Source organism: Mauremys reevesii, linkage group 6 (assembly GCF_016161935.1).
Source record: "Mauremys reevesii isolate NIE-2019 linkage group 6, ASM1616193v1, whole genome shotgun sequence".
Lineage (NCBI taxonomy): Eukaryota > Metazoa > Chordata > Testudines > Geoemydidae > Mauremys > Mauremys reevesii.
This window is the reverse complement of record NC_052628.1, coordinates 119,356,936-119,373,525: the sequence shown is the minus strand read 5'-3', so window position 1 is coordinate 119,373,525 and position 16,590 is coordinate 119,356,936. Positions and strand designations below refer to the sequence as shown.

At 48.3% G+C, this 16,590-nt stretch overlaps 1 long non-coding RNA gene across 1 annotated transcript in view; it reads right to left on the bottom strand.

Annotated features, from left to right (window-relative positions):
- Nucleotides 1–12,768, bottom strand: part of LOC120408430 — a 56,455-nt gene extending 43,687 nt beyond the window's left edge. Inside the window, exon 1 of the long non-coding RNA XR_005600683.1 lies at nt 11,961–12,768. This is a non-coding gene — a long non-coding RNA (uncharacterized LOC120408430). The remainder of the gene's footprint in view (nt 1–11,960) is intronic.
- Between the last annotated feature and the right edge of the window lie 3,822 nt (nt 12,769–16,590).

Genomic DNA, 16,590 nt, shown 5'->3' with positions numbered 1-16,590 from the left:
ATTTCAAACCATGGGAAAATAACTAAAAACTTTTCACATCGCCCAAAAAAACAAAACAACCCAGAACCAACCCCCAACCTTTTGATAAAGTATTTCCCAGCAGCCTCACCTCTGCTACTTCCAGGCTGAGAAAGCGGGATGGTTCCGTACAAGACCCGGCTGGCAGGGTCTGTTTCCTGTGGCTGCTCAGAAGGAGGCATGACGTTCCACTCCATATTCTTTATGAAAATGTGCTTCTGATATGAATATGACATAACTGAGATGTACTTTATGCAAGATGGGGCTTGTAAGATATCACTGGCAGGGTTAGAATTTACTGAATGGGATTATCCAATGTGTGTGCCTGTCTCATTTCTGTATCTGAAGTTAGGAATATTGACTATGTCTCTGTATTTCAACTACGCTACTTTGGGTGTCGCCCACTGCCAACACTTCAGGTACAGCAATGGAAAAGCCAGACAGGGCGGATGGCCCAATCAGCGAGTACAACTGTCTGTGAAAAGGCTTGGCCTTCCTGCGGACACTCCATACTGCCACTGACTCATGCAGTCTTGTCACCTGATACTAAACATTACCTGGGACTTCTTGTAACTTTCCACTGGAAGGGAAGGGGGGGTCAGGTTTGGGAAACAAAGGATTCCCACCTTATGTAAATCCTATTTAAGGTGGGGAGGAAGGAAACATGGCTTCTCCTCTCCATGGCCTGTCTGCCCAAGAAGAAAGACTGCTAAAGCCACCTGAAGGGAAGGCAGGGGAGAGTCCAGACTGAGATAGGAGTCCAGTCTGAAAAGGAATATAACCAGAATCTGAACCATGGAAACTTTGCAACCTGCCTAAAATAACATTTAGGGTAAGAAATTACATTGTGTAACCTGTTTCTTAAGTATATTGAGCTTAGCTTGCGTTTGGTTTATTTGCTCAGTAATCTGCTTTGTTCTGTCTGTTATCTCTTATATCCACTTAAAATTCACCATTGGTAGTTAATAAACTTATTTCTTGTTTATAATAAAACCCAGTTTGTGCAATTTCTAACTGGGGGGTGGGGAGGAAGAGGAACAAGAAGTGTGGAGGTTGAGGGAGGAGGTGAATTTTATAAAACCTTTGGGTTTGTGCCCCTTAAAAGGAGTGGGCACCCGAGCGTTGGGGCAAGCCCCTAAGGCTGAATCTTCCCAGAGCGGATCCCTGTCTGTCTGTGCAGCTGGGTGTGGCCCTGCCTGTGTGCTTGGCTGCAAGAGGCTTGTGAGCTTAACCCAGCCAGGCCAGGTAAAGGGGACCCAGGCTGGCAGAATAGGCTGACTCAGTGGCACCCCAGCACATCAGGTGACACCCAAAGGGCCCAAACCTGTCACAGGAGGTTCCTGGACACCCAAAGCCCAAGAGAGAAGGGAAGGAAGGTTACAGAGAGGTCAGCCTCATGCAGTAAATACAAATGGAGGGTCCTGCAGTGTCAAGACAATAATATGGCGAAAGCAGTCCCAAGCTATCATAACCAGGCCAAAGCCCAAGTACCCGCCTTTTGGAATACCACATACTGTAGCAAGCAGTTTTATTATAGTCACTAGGTAGATTAGAAATGACATCAGCCAAAGCAAATAGATGCTGGTGATCTGCAGGCCCATTCAGGAGGTGAGCACAAGAGTGAATGATAAATCTGTTTACGGCCAGATCCTCATCTGGTGTCTTCAACAGAGCTACAATGATCTCCACCAGCTGGAGGTCTGACCTGATGGGGCCTGTTTTCATTTCCACTAAGCCCTCTTTCCACCACCCTGGCACTGTAAATGGGCCAGAAAGCGGGTGTGAATTACAATGCCATTTTACCCCTGCGTGGGACGGAGTGTCCTTGGCCATGGCTGGAGCCTCCCCGGAGCTACAATACAAATATTAATGATAATATTACAAATGTGACAGGCCCTAGTGTGAATTGCAATCAGTTCTAATGCCCTACGGGTTATAGGATGCCGAGCATTATCTGAAAGCATCTTCTTCGTGAGAGATGTTGGCGTGTCACTCATTTCATAACAATGTGACTCAGAATTCAGATATTTGGAAAGAGAAACGCGGCTATTCTCAGACTCCTCTGCTAAGATAGCCAACAGCAAGCAAAGGCATTCTTGTGCTCCGTCTTGCATGACCTGCTAATTGTTACCGCAAGGTCATTTCAAGCAGTTTGAAAGCAGCTGTGCTTCTCTCAGCTAAATCACAAAGACACCCTAAATAGAAAGCACGCTGTTACAAAAAAGCCTTGGCAACAAAAGGCCCTGATGAAAAGAGAATAAGGCAACTCGTTAGATCAGTTTGGGGGATTCCATATTGACCTTGCAGAGCCTGACTTGCTAACGGTTAATTGAACCGATGCTGCAAATGGACTCAGTATGATACATGAAAACTGCACACGTTATTATAAAGTGAAGGCATGAGAAAAAAATATACTCTACTGAATAGTCTATTCTAGATACTGTATCTGCCTATGAAACAACCCTGCTGAGTTTCAGCATTGTCTTTGCACAGTATTACCTAGCTCTGCAGAGAAAAACAACAGTTATTCCCCTCTGAACAGAAGATGGCTCTACTACCTTCTTCAGAATATTGTATGCAGTACACTGGATACAGGGCCTGTAATGTAGCTGAATGACACACGGGCAGGGCTTTTCTACTGATACGTCGTGTGTAAGACCACAAGCTTAACCCACAAATGGAATTTAGTTTGCACTCAATTGTTTGTTAAAAGCTCCTGACACCCCCCTCCCTGACTGTGAATGGTGGAAGTGTCTAACACCCCAGCTGTGGAAACACTGATGTATGCAGGTATCTTTAGGCACATGAGTAGAGTTCAATGGGACTATTTTAAGTCACTCATATGTGTAAATGTCTGCAGGATCAGGAATAAAGTGTGCAAATATCCTGTGTATATTTCTTAGTACTCTGATGCTAACCATACCTCCCAATCCACCCCTCTGTTGAAGGCCCTTGTGACAGGATGCATACCCCACACTATGGGCAGAGGAAGTCCCGCCCCTCAGACCATGCTGGGAATGCTCCAGCTGCTGTGCTAGTGTAAAGGAGAGCAGCCCAGTCAGTCTAGGCTGATCACCACGGAGGAAGGACACTTGGTGGAGGCTCCAGCCCAGGAGCCATTACAGCCCTTGCCTGCGGGAGCCGGAGATCCAGAGACCCAGACTGGAGACCTGCTGCCTACAGCTGACTGGCTGGAGTCACAGTCCCAGGGAGTTACCTGCGCCAAGGAGCCTGGCGACCCCGTCATCTGGACTGCAGCCTCAGGAAGCCCAGTAGGAAGTGACCAAGGGAGTTGAGGTAAGTGGTATCTCCCACCCATGTAAGGTCAGTGTGTTGCGGTTGGATTCCCTGCTGACCCAGTGGCAGAGCAACTTCACCACTGTTAGGGCTCTCAGTTGGGTCCCGGTGGAGTCGGGTGGGCCCGGGTCCCCCTACCTTGGCTGCCACCTCCTTTGGTGATGGTCCCGGGTTTGGCCATTAAGCCGTGCTGCCCTGCACTCGAGGGCCTCTGTATTGACTCCAGCCACTAGGCAACACTGCCCTGTGTTTGTGGGTAGCCATATTATCTCAGGCCAGTAGGCCACACAGCCCAGAATCCAAGGGCTGCCGCTTTGACTCTGGCCATTGGGCCGCACTGTTGTGAGGTCTAGGACAGTCTGGTAGACTGTCACTGTGGTGTCAGCGCACCCACAATCCACCCTGAAGGGGGACAGAGTGTGCATGCACTGCCACAGCTCTGTTGATGTGCCACCTGCCAAAGCCAATACTTCCAGATGTGACTTTGAAGAAAAGATTTCAAAGTGGGAGTTTAAGTTGGGCTCCTAAAGCTGTATTTAGACACCTTGATCAGTGTCTGGATTTACAAATGTACCAAATGGCTCCCATTGACCTCAGTGGGAGGCAGTGAATCCTCAGCACTTCTGTATCACCTGGTGCTCTCAAAAAGCGTCTTTCAGAGACAGCGCTTCAAAAAGATACATATATTTACAGTTCCATGGATTATAAAGCTGGAAGGGACCACTGAGAACATCTAGGCTGACCTCCTGTATAACACAAGCCAGAGATCTTCACTGAATTAATTCTTGTCTGAACCACAGCATATCTTTTAGAAAAACAGCTAATCTCTCCAGTGATGGGGAATCCACCACAAAGCTTGGAAAATGTTCCAATGGTTAATTACGCTTGTTGTTCAGAATATGTACCTTTTTTTCTAATCAGAATTTGTCTAGCTTCAACTGCCAGCCACTGGATCTTGTTAGATCTTTCTTTGCTACCTGCAAGAGCCCTCTATTGTCAAATTTCTCTTCCCCATGTAGGTACTTATGGACTGTGATCAAGTCACCCCTCAACCATCTCTCTGTTAAGCTAAAGACATGGAGCTCCTTGAGTCTATCACTACGAGGCAGGTTTTCGAATCCTTTCATCATTCTCACGGCTCTTCTCTGAACCCGCTCCCATTTATCTGCCTGACACCAGAACTGGACACACTGTTCCAATAGTGGTTTTACCAGTGTCAAATACAGAGGTAATATAACCTCTCTACTCCTGCTCAACATTGCCCTGTTTATGCATCCAAAGGATACTGCAAATAAAGGCATTGTCAATGCTCTGAAACATCCAGTGTTTTCATTGTTCCTCCCTGCTTGCCTGGGGATTTCAAAGCTTTTGCACTTGCCTATTACTTCCATGGCTTAAGAAACGAGAAGCTCAGGTTACAGATATAAGCTCTTTAGGCTGCCTGGGTGTTTTTATAATAGATACACTCAGGATGTGTATTCTGCATTACAGAGTGAAATCAATAAAGAAAATAAAAATGAGCTGCTTCCACCTGCTTGGGTTATTATTGTACCTGCAAGCCTGTCCAGTCTTGCAATGTCAGGTCATTGACAAGCACAGGAGACACAGTCCCCCCCAATATAGTCAGTTCAACTCTGTCATCTGTTGATGGGATATAAGACAGGGCGTATGGGATGGGAGGTAGGCCCTTAAAATGGGCCAATATCAAGGCTGGTTTCCTCACAGACTCCCAGTGTTCACTGAGAGAGGAATCCAATCTGTGTTCCCCAGGCTGCTAAACCCCAGTTCTACTGGGTGCAACCAGCCACTGGCCAGATTTGTGCTGGAGGTGTTTAAAAGATTAGAGCTAAGCCGCATCATGGATGCGTTTGAGCAGAGGGCCATTGTTGGAGGGGGCAGGATGAGAGGGTTCTCTACGACGTACAGAAAGATCTCCCTGCACGGATGGACCAGAAGCAGGTTGGTCTCAGCAGCAAGAACCAGGACAAATTTAGAAAATGAGTCACTGTCTGAGAAACTAACCAGGGACTGTACTACTCACGGCCCCTATGGCTTGAGCTCAGTGATAAAGAACAGCTCTAAGCTTAAGGAAATGCTGGTTCACTGGCTACTGCACAAACCTAGGACTCTGAAGACCCACGTTCAATTCCCTGCTCCACCCCAAGCATCCTGCCCAGTCTGGGTTAAGTCAATTAAAGTCTCTCTGTGACTCAGTTTTCCATCTGTAAAATGGGGACCATAGCATTCACCTACCTCACAGGGTGTTGTGAGGATCAGTGCATTAAAGATTGCAAGGGGCTCAGGTGTGATGGCGGCCACAGTAGGACCTCAGCGAGAGAGCAAATACTCATTCAGCTGTACTTTTTTTGCTTTAAAGTTTACTGATACTAATTTTGCTGGTCCCCTTTATTCCTAAAGTAGACAGAACCCTCTCTTGCAGGGCAATTTACTGCACCAATTAACAGTTCCTCAGTGCGGGAACCAAAGGATCACGTGATCAGAAAGACCTCCCCAGGAACAAGCCGGCACCCTTTTCTTCAGCATGAAGGTTAGAACGCTGCAGGGAAATTCAGCTCCCACAATAAAACTAAGAAACCCTGCAGGAAAGAGAGCCAAAAAAGTGTGTCAGCCCCTCAGCGATCTACGGTTATTCTGCACCAATCCTGCAAAGCAACGGACAGGTTAAAGCAAGGGGCAGAGAAAACAAAATCCCGAATCTTAATGAAAGCTGAAAATCTGGCAACACCAAGCCAGCTGATGCTAACCCCACAGTCGCTGCTTTTGAAGCTATCAGCACAATGTATCAAAATATAAAGGCTAAAGACTTATCAACCATGCTGAAAAGGTACAGCTCACGGCGTGAGAGAATTTTATAACTGACTGGGTGACAGACGCTGTCAAAGCTCTTCGAACCGCGAGTACTTAGCACTAGCAATGTTTGTAACCCCACCACGATGACACTCATTGAAAACCAATCTAAAAGGACAAGCTACTTGGCGAGCTACAATGGAGGTAGCCTGATTATTACATTTTTTACTGTACCAATTCGATTTGAAAGAATATTATAGTGATGTTTGCCAGCATCCGTTAGAGTTATGGCTCTGTCAGCATTTCCGCTCTAAAGCCCTATTTGCAGGAGTTTATAACTCAGCCATAAATATTTATACTGGACAGATTCCTGGTAGGCAGGAGTCTTGAAGGCGGAGTAACATGGACAGTAATAACGTGCTTCCTCAGACCTCCTGATGAGTTACTGTGTGTCTGGCTGCCTGGAGTATTAGTAAAGTCACCGCGACCCGGCATCAGATGATACCACAGGCGCCCATGTAGACATACGGTAGGGTTAGGTTTACAATAGAACTCAGCTCCTACGACCAGCTCCAAAGCAGCATCCCTTGTGATGCCAGTGCCCACTTTTTCAAATCCAGCATGCACCCGACGTGCTGAGCTCGTCTCTGCTTGACTGTCACAGGCCCTGAGCAGAGCTGGTCAGAACACAAGAATTGCATTTGGGAGACAGAAATGCTTCAAACCAGCCAGCAGCCTAGTGGGTAGGGCCCTGATGAGGAAAACCCAGGTTCAAGGCCTTGCTTTGCAGCAGGGACCCGAGCCTGGATCCCCAAGTGGTCTAACCACCGGGCTATACAGCACGTGTCTGATTGAATTATTTATACAAACTGGAAGCCGTCAAACAGGAGAGATGAAGGGCCTGGCCACCCAGCTGCTCGGAGGGTGGTTCCCACTTTGGGTAGACATGCACATGCTGGCTGGAGCAGCACTAGCCTGCTAAATATTATCACAGGCTAGCTGCCGGAATACAATCCTGCCCCGCCCCTGGGTATGTGCTTGGGCAACTAACTGAGCCACTTTAGCCGCACTGCTATTTTTAGTGCGCTAGCATGCGTATGGCTACCTCAGCTGGGAATCCCCTTGCCAGCTGCTGTACAGCCATCGAGGAGACTGGCTCTGTAGCCAAGTGGCTAGGGCACTCATCTGGGATGTAGCGAAACCTAGGTTCAAAAATCCTACTGTGAATCAGGCACGGCAGGTGTGTGAACCTGTGGTTCCCTCAGCCCAGCTGCGTGCCCTAGCCCCGTGGCTACTAGCTTTCCCTTTAGAACCAGAAATTCCATCCTGGACCTGAGAAAGTTTTTTCAAAACTGTAACATTTCCATGAGAAGTTTTGGTGATTCAGCATTTTCCAGCAAAAGCCATTTCAGCGAAAAATTCCCACCCAACTCTGGTCCTGAACGTCCCCCATTGAGGCCTCGCTCTGCTTCTCTGGACTCCGGCCCCACAACTCTAATCTCAGTGTTCTAGCTCTTGTTAGGGCTTGGAAGTGGTGCAGTCTTTTTCCAAGGTGAATGGTGCACGTGGGATCAGAAACAACACCACATGGACACCTTCGCCATGCCCAGGTCTGGAAGGTGACCATCACCCGCTGACACAGGGGCGGTCCCAGTTGTACAAGGCGAGATGTGCTAAGGTCGTGCATGTTGAGTTCCAGATGTGGAAACCCTCAGGATGAAACTCTCAACACACCAGACAGTGGTTAAGGGGATTGTGGTGGGTAAAACACCCTTTGTCAGGGAAGCCACACCTGGACCGAGGTTCCTTGGTACTGCAAAGCAATTGCACTTTTTGAGGCCCTTGTGATCGAGATGTGGAAACTTCGACTAAGGGGTTTCCCAGGTATGGAGACCGGGGCCTGAGAAGGAGCCTGGAAATGTTTTGAACCCAAGTGCAGAGTTGGACTATCAGGATTCGACACAACAAATCCTGCATTGTGGCAGGGGGTTAGACTAGATGACCCTTGTCGTCCCTTCTAACCCTATGGTTCTATGATCACGATAACCTGCCCTTAAAGGGAGCAGTGGCAAGAGGGCCGTAACTGAGAAGGATGTTAGCAAACTTCCAACGATGCTTTTGGAGCCTCATTTCCAAGGCAGTCACAACTTGGTGAAATATTAAACAAAAATCAGTCAAACAACAGTAAACACTAAAGTACTAAGAGGATCCCTAAGGCAACAGCTTGCAATTCACTTGTTCTTAGCCTCCAGCCTTTTCTATTGACTGTGATCACTGACAAAAGGATCGAGACTCATTCCATGTTTTCCTTCATTATCTGCCTTCGTGCTGCTCCTGAGCTGGCTCCCAGGGGCCTCCACCAGAGCACAGCTTGGGACACCCAAGGCAGGGTTTTGTTTTGATGGATTTCTTATTATTTGTATGACAGAGCAGGGTCCCAGTGCGCTGGGCAGCCGCATCAGGAATGACAGCCCCGCACGGATGAGTACACAGCACAGACATAGGCAAGAAGGAGAAACAGAGGCACAGTGCGGGGCAGTGGCTTTCCCAAGTAACCCAGCCGGTCAGGGACACAGCTGGGAAAAGATGGAAAGTTTCCTGACTCCCACTCCAGAATCTTTATCCACTAAACTGCTCTGTCCTGGCTCCACGTTCACTCTCTCGAGATTAAAATAAGACACTGTTCTTTTAAAGGATCAGATGATTTGACCGTGGGTTTCCACCAAATGTTGATGATCCAGTCAAATCCATCTTCAGGATGGACTCAGTGCAGTGAGTGCCTGTGGCAGGGCGACGGCTCACCAGCGTGGCTCCTCCTGCTGGTCATCCTGGGAATTAGCTCTTCAAGCCCAGAGCGCCCTCTGCAGGCTGGTGTCTCGCCTGCTACTGGCCCCTGTGTCCTTCCCGGACCCCGGTGCCCTTCTGTGTCAGGGTTCTGCCCCCATAGTAACCCACAATCTGTGTCTTCCCACCCAGGGGAACCCCCAACCCTCTAGCCCCACCCTGCCTCAGTGGCTACTGCCAGACATCATCTAGCCCCTGCTCCCTGGGGCACACTGCAGTCTGTAAACCACTCACCATCGGCAAGCGGGGTTGGACCAGCTGCCTTTGCCTATTCTTGGGCTGCCCCTCTGCAGCTCCAGTACCTTTTGTGGGCCCTTAACTCGGCCTGCAGCCTGGGGCTTTGCTAGGCTGGAGCTCCCCAGCCCCCTCTGCCCTTCTCCAGCACTGCTCCACCCTAGGTACCCTCCTCAGCTCCCAGGCAGCCAGGTCCTTCTCTCTCTCAAAAGCTAGAGAGAGTCTGTCTCAGTCTCTGGCCCTCAGCCTTCTTACAGGACCAGCTGTGGTCTGACTGGGGCGTGGCCCCACCTGTGGCTGCTCCCCACAGTCAGCCCAGCTTTTCCCCTGCCACAGCCCTCTCCCAGAGCTGTTTTAAGTCCTTCAGGGCAGGAGCGGGGTGACCACCCCACTACAGTGCCTTTCCAAAGTTTCCAAATTTTGGGATGGGCAAACTCTGCTGGTTTCAAGACAAAAAGCAACCTTCAGCCCAAACCATGCCACAAGCTGAATTTGGTTACTTTCCCCAGGATCTCATGTTTCCACAAAGGTTCTTTTTTTGTGCAGGACAAAACCGTGATTATAATGGGGTTTTTTGGTAAGACCAAGGGCAAGGTAGAATTAACCAGATTCTGTTTCTGTATAATTTCCACGCATCTCTTGTTTTCCTTCCGTGAATCACAAGCTGCATATGGTTGAACCAAAAGAGGACTGACTTGATGTAGTGTGTTCCTTTTCTGTGAACAGTTAAGATACGGTTTTTCTAATGGTATTCTGGAAAGCTAATGTTATGTAGGGGTCACCAAATGAAGTTAACAGGCAGCAGGTTTAAAACAAACAAAAGGAAGGACTTCACACAATGCACAGTCAACCTGTGGAACTCCTTGCCAGAGGATGTTGTGAAGGCCAAGACTATAACAGGGTTCGAAAAAGGACTAGATAAGTTGATGGAGGACAGGTCCATCAATGGCTATTAGCCAGGATAGGCAGGGATGGTTTCCCTACCCTATGTTTGCCAGAAGCTGGGAATGGGTGACAGGGGATGGATCGCTTGATGATTGTCTTTTCTGTTCCTTCCCTCTGGGCACCTGGCATTGGCCACTGTGGGAAGACAGGATACTGGGCTAGATGGACCTTTGGTCTGACCCAGTATGGCCGCTCCTATGTTCTTATGTAAAAGATCAAAAATACTTCTCAACGTTTATAGCTGGAATTATTTGTATCGCCTTAACAGAAATCAGGCTCCTGCCACTCTAGGCGCTGTACAAACACAGTGAGACAGCCCCTGACTTACCCGGAACAGCTTACAATCTAACACAGATCTGTCTGTCTAAGGCAGTGATTCCCAAACTTGTTCCGCCGCTTGTGCAGGGAAAGCCCCTGGCGGGCCAGGCCGGTTTGTTTACCTGCCACGTCCACAGGTGATCATGACTCCCAGTGGCTGCGGTTCGCTGCTCCAGGCCAATGGGAGCTGCTGGAAGTGGCGCAGGCTGAGGGATGTACTGGCTGCCGCTTCCAGCAGCTCGCATTGGCCTGGAGCAGCGAACCGTGGCCAGTGGGAGCAGCGATCGGCTGGATCTGCGGACGCGGCAGTTAAACAAACCGGCCAGGCCTGCCAGGGGCTTTCCCTGCACAAGCGGCGGAACAAGTTTGGGAATCACTGGCCTAAGGGTCTGCATCCACTGCAGCTGGGAATTCCCAGCTAAAGGAGACGTGCACACACTAGCTCTGCTCGAGGTGGCATGCTAAAAATAGCATTGGCTGTGGGATGGCTTGGGCTAGCGGGATGAGTATGCATCTAGGATCTTGGACGGGCTTGTATTCAGGTGGTCACACTGGTATATTTAGTGCACCAGTTCAATCACAGGTAGCATGAGCTGGGAATCACACTCCCTGCTGCTATGTAGATGCACCCTTAGAGTTGTATCTGTCTGCCCATTGCTTGTGTCTGAGCACAGACAAAATGTGGGAGGGGAAACAGAACTGAATTGACTTGTCCGATGTCACACATCAGGTAGAGTCCCAGGCCAGTACCTTGCTCATTGGGATACAGTATCACCGTACTAAACAAAAAACCATAGGTCAAGTCCTCTGCCCCAAATCATGAGATTGCTAAGCCAATCATGGGATTTTATTAAAATGACAAATGTGGGTCTCTCTCAATTTGCCTTCTGATTTGGGAGGCACACAGGGATCACGCTGTCAAGCTTTTCTCTGCCAATTGTGAGGGGTAGAAACATGCTTCTTTACCATGGAAGCTACGATTCTCCTGACTTCAGGATCTGGGGCTTTAAGAAAACCATCAACTACTGCAAGACTCTTGTCCAGTCTGGAGAGCTGGCTACCCTGCTGACACTAGCAGGACTCCATGAGAGGCCACGAGGCCTGCAGATGACATATATGGCTTTACTTTTCTCAGGCACAGATTAGGGGTGAGCTCCTCACCCCACTCCGGCCCCTTTACACCTAGAACCAGAGAGGCAAGAAGAGGCCCTAAAAGCCCTATATTTGACTGGGGAAGAATCCCCTGGGTGTCGGCCCTGCAGAGCACAGCTGGAAGACCGCCTGCCCTGGCATGCTGGAGGCAGAAGGAGAGCACTGGGGCACTGCAAAGATTCCACGCAGCGCTGGGGCCCAGAGGGTAACCTGGCAGCCTCCTGTAACTTAAAGAGGCCCCTAGGATTTTGTGCTTCCCCAGAGCTCTAGTTTTCGGGATCGTCCCTCAGCCTCCAGACAGGTTTATTGAGCACTGCTGCCTACGAGAAAATATAATTAACTACCTCATTGTTAACCACCTCTAGCATTTATCCATTACCCTTGTGCATTTGACAGCACTTGGTGTAGAGTCAATTTCACTCTCTCCCTCTGGAGTCAGCTAGGCCCCCGGTCCTGCAAACATCAACACGAGCCCTTCACATTGCTCACATTTACCCAGGCTGCTCCTCCTTCCACCGAAGCTGCATTCACACTGGTGTACACGGGCGCTGCTCCTGCTTCTTAAGAGAATCTGGCCCATCAGCTGACTACAGTGGGGCGGCCCCTGTGAAGCACACGTGCAAGTAGCTGCAGGGACAGTTTCCCATTTGTTTGTGTGGAACTTGCGCACACAGAAAGGGGAGAGAAAAACGTTTCTGAAGCAATATTAAACTGTGATTGCTGAACCATAAAAACGGACAGAGGGACCCAAGGGCAGATGAAGCAACTGTATGATTCCTGGTCATTTAAAGTTGACTAGATCACATGCTGTTGGGATCCCTTTAAGTCCAAATTCTTCCTTTAAACATGTATGTGCTACTGCCTTTGCAGTCAGCTGGAAAGCTCATGTACTTCCAGTGCCAGAAGTTGGCCGTTAGAACAGAGTTCGTTAGACCTTTAGTTTCTGCTGGTAGTCTATTGTTTTCAGTCCTTATGTGCGATACCTCCAGGGCAAGCCAGCCAGAAGAAACCACACTAGATATAAACACTATTGATCACACATAGTACATGCAGTACTTTGAAGGCACCACTCTAGATAATGGAAGGTCACTCTTGCTTCAGTGGGTTCACATAATGACAAGGCAAGGTCTTCCTAGCGTTAGATTGCCAATTTCTGATGGCTATGCCCCTTTTAACGAAATAGATGGAGAAACTGGATTAATGCAGTGCTGGGGATGTGACTTTAAATTTAGTCTAAATTTAAGATTCATTCCCACAACATTTTGATGCATTGCACATGTTACACAGATTGTATTTTGCATAGAGCTGGCTGAAAAACAGAATTTCCAGCTGTGAAAAATTTTGAAATCTCAAAATTTGTTTTTGTTCTGATTCTGGATGAAAAGTAGAAATCTTGAAATTTTTCATAAAACCACAATTTTGTTTTGGAAAAAAATCTTAACCTTTCTGTAGCATTTTGCTTTGCTCAAGTTAAAAAGTTTCCTTTTGACTATATTCTATACTAATTTTGAATATAATACAAACATTGAAATGAGAAAGTTGGAATGACATGATGAAATCAACACAAAACATTTTGACCGTATCAAAATATGTTTAAATAGTTTTGTGTTGAACTTGATGTGTTCCCACAAAACATGTTGATTTTGACAAAACAGCGTTTTCCGATTGTGATGGGGTGCACTCACCTCTTGTGAGGGCCTTTTGTTGGTGGGTGCCAACCTGCACTCTCTACTTTGCCATTGGCTTGTGCCCTCATCATGTTGGTCTTCAGTGGCTTAGCTCTCTGGCTAAGTCACACAAAATCTAAAATGGAGGAATTAACCCCTTTGGGGGTAAAAGGTCCAACAGGGCCTGTCCCTGTGCCCTCGGGAATGTCTTTCACTCGGTCTCTGAGCTCAGTCCTCATCCTCTTTTGGGCTAGCTTTACGTGCACGTCTGCCCAGGTATAGCGCAGTGCCCACAGGGCTTCCTCCCGGGAGCCTCTTTACGTCCTGCCCTTCACTTGAGCCTCTAAACAAACCTTGTCCTCTCCTCAGGGCTTAGGTCACCCTGCCAGTGGCCAGACCCAGGCCCGCCCACTACACCGGGTCCCGATCCATGCACTCAACACATAGCAGCCCTGTGCTGCTTCCTGTAATAGTTGCTGCTGTATTCCCTGGGCCAGTTCCCACATAGCCCCTTCCTTTTCACCCTTCCCTCAGGCCTGAAGTTCTTCCTCATGGAATGCCACTGTCACCAGTACCCACCTTCTGGCACTCCCTTAAACTCCAGCAAAGAGCACTTTCCTTGCTCCTCTGCTCCCCTCCAGCAACTGATCTGCTCAGGCCCTGCAGCTCCTTTTAACTGGGCCTGCTGGGCTCCGATTGGCTGCTTCCCTGCAGCCTCTCTAGGCAGGGCCGGAGGACTCACCTTCACTGCTCCTTTTTTGAGGCAGGCTGTGGTAGGTTTGTGAGGCCTCAAGCAAGGGGGCTTAGAGGGCCCAGTACACCCTGTCACACCGATGGAAAACCGTTCCATTCAAATTTTTCAAGAAGCTCTAGTTTTGCATAACTGTGCTAAATACACGCTTAGAATGTGGCCAAGTTAACGTTCCTTAACTGTTGAATTTCTTCAGTGGAAAGGCACCCACTGGTGTCAGGGGCTTTGGATTAGGTCTTCACTTATTAAACTAATTTGCCGGAGAGGCTTAGTTATGGGATTTTTACATGCAGAAATGTTTGTTCTTTGAAAATAGGTTTTCCTCCAAGAACAATTATTTCACAATCCAGAAAACATTCATATCAATTTAAATACCACTTTATATTGAGCTGGGCACAAAACACAACTGGAAAACAATGAGCAAAAAAGGTATTTTTTCCTTTTTTTAAAAAAAGGCTTTTTCATTGCTTTTAAGAAAGTATAGCCACAAAGGAACAAGCCATCGTAAACAAGACGAGGAAGTATACCAGTCACAACACTTACAATTCTTCTAACAGGCAATTTGAACAGCGCTGTTTTGACGACTGTCATACAAGCGACATATTCAACGTAGCTCTAGCTCTTGTGTTCATTGAATGTCTAAACTCCTGTCAACCTTCTTGGAAATTTTGGGTGCCCAAGGAACGCGAGACAGGTAAAAGGTAAGCTGTCATTTGTGCGTGATGCAGAGGAATGTTAGAGAGCTGAGCGAAAGTGCTGATGCTTTGGTTCTGGGATGGAGAATTTTTATATTAAGTTTCCTTTTTTGTAATAAATGTGAACCTGAGATGTGTGTCAGGGACGGTGGGAAGGAGTTACTACCCCGTTAAAGGCAGCTGCACCCCCACAGCCCAAACAGCGTGGGTGCAATCAAGGAGTCTCCTTCCTCCACCCTGGGGCTGGCATATTGAAACTGGAAGAGGAAGCTGATATTAGAACTATAATTAGAAAAATAATTTGCTGGGTTGGGGCCAATGCTCCAGGAGCAGCACCGTGTGCTGCTGTACAGAGGCTCCGTGTTCTGCAGTTCCAGCTCTCAATCAGACCCGCAGGGGATGACAGTGCACACTGATTCTGGGTGCCTCCCTAATATTGGCGCCTCCCTGGAGGAGTTGTGGTGAGAAATTCTGGAGGGAACTGCAGGTCCATGTGTAACTCATGCTTACACAGCTTGGCTCTCTGCCCCCCTCTGGTGGCTGGGCCACAAAAGAGTTTTCCTGAACTAAAAGACCTGGCTCAAAAGCAGTAGCAAACTCAGAAGCCTCTTTGTGGTCCAGCCACTAGAGAGTGACAGAACGGCGCTGTGTAACATGCGGTACACATATGTGACAGGACAACTTGGGGCCTAATTTAAAGTGCATGGAAGTGAGTCCATTGATTTCAGTGAGCTCTGGATCCGGCTGACGCAGCGTAGGCAAGTAGACAGGAGACAAACACAGTGAAGTTCTCTGGGCCTCCAGAGGTGCTGATGGAACGCATGGACCCAGGGCGAAAGTGAAGCTCATTGACTTTCCATTGACTCCACTGCTGTCTCTTTTCCCAAGCGGGTCGTAATAATAGACACAGGTTTTCCCTCCCTTTCTCATCCTCATCCTCCCCGAGGCAGCCTTTCCCTTTCATTTCTTTTAAGCAGCAAGCTGCCTTTGGCTGCCAGCCAACCTGTGCCTCCTTCCAGCCTGCCAGTCATATCGTGCTGGTGTGTGCCCTATGGCTGTGCAAGAGGCACTTGTCCTGCTCAGGCTTCTCCAGATTGTCTTCTCAGAAAACTTGCAACGTGAGCAAGAAACCTTCCCTTAAAATAGCCCCCCAGCATGTAACTTCCCACCTGACTTCCTGCCTTCTCCAAGCCTTTCGGCAAATGTTGCGTAAGGGCTATGGGAGAACGTTATCCTTTGGCAGTGTGCGTTCCACAGCAGGCTATTCCTGGAAAGCGCTCTTGGAAAACATGGCCAATATGATTTGCCTGGCCAGTTCAAGGAAACAGACTATATCTAACATCCAAAAAAACTCCATTAAAGGAATACTAAGGTTGCAAAGCCAAGCACTCAGGAAATGCCAGAATTAAGGCTGAGCATGGAAGGTTGGGCAGCATTTGATACAAATCTGTGTCAGCTGATCTCATTTTGGTCCTCTAGCGAAAGCAGCTGTACTGTGAATTTTTGAACACTTGGGGCTGATGATTCTTTAGTTCATCTGCTTATGATTTTAAGTGCGGATCCTCAGCTGGTACGAATCAACATAGCTTCAACATGGACGCCATGAGAGTTAAACAGATCTAGTCCGTTTGTCCTTTTGTCTAGTTAGGCCTTGACAAACTCAGTGCATGTCTGTGGCTGTAAGTGGTCTGTATTTGAAGGCTCTTCGCCCTGGGGGAAGGAAAACATTACCAGCTACGTCTTAGCTTTTGCGAGCCAGGGGAGAGCAAGCAGTGTGGTGGAGGAAAGCATTACCCCAATGCCAGGCATAATGGGTTGGATTCCCAGCTGGAACAAATCAGTAGAGCCTCAGTGAAGCTAG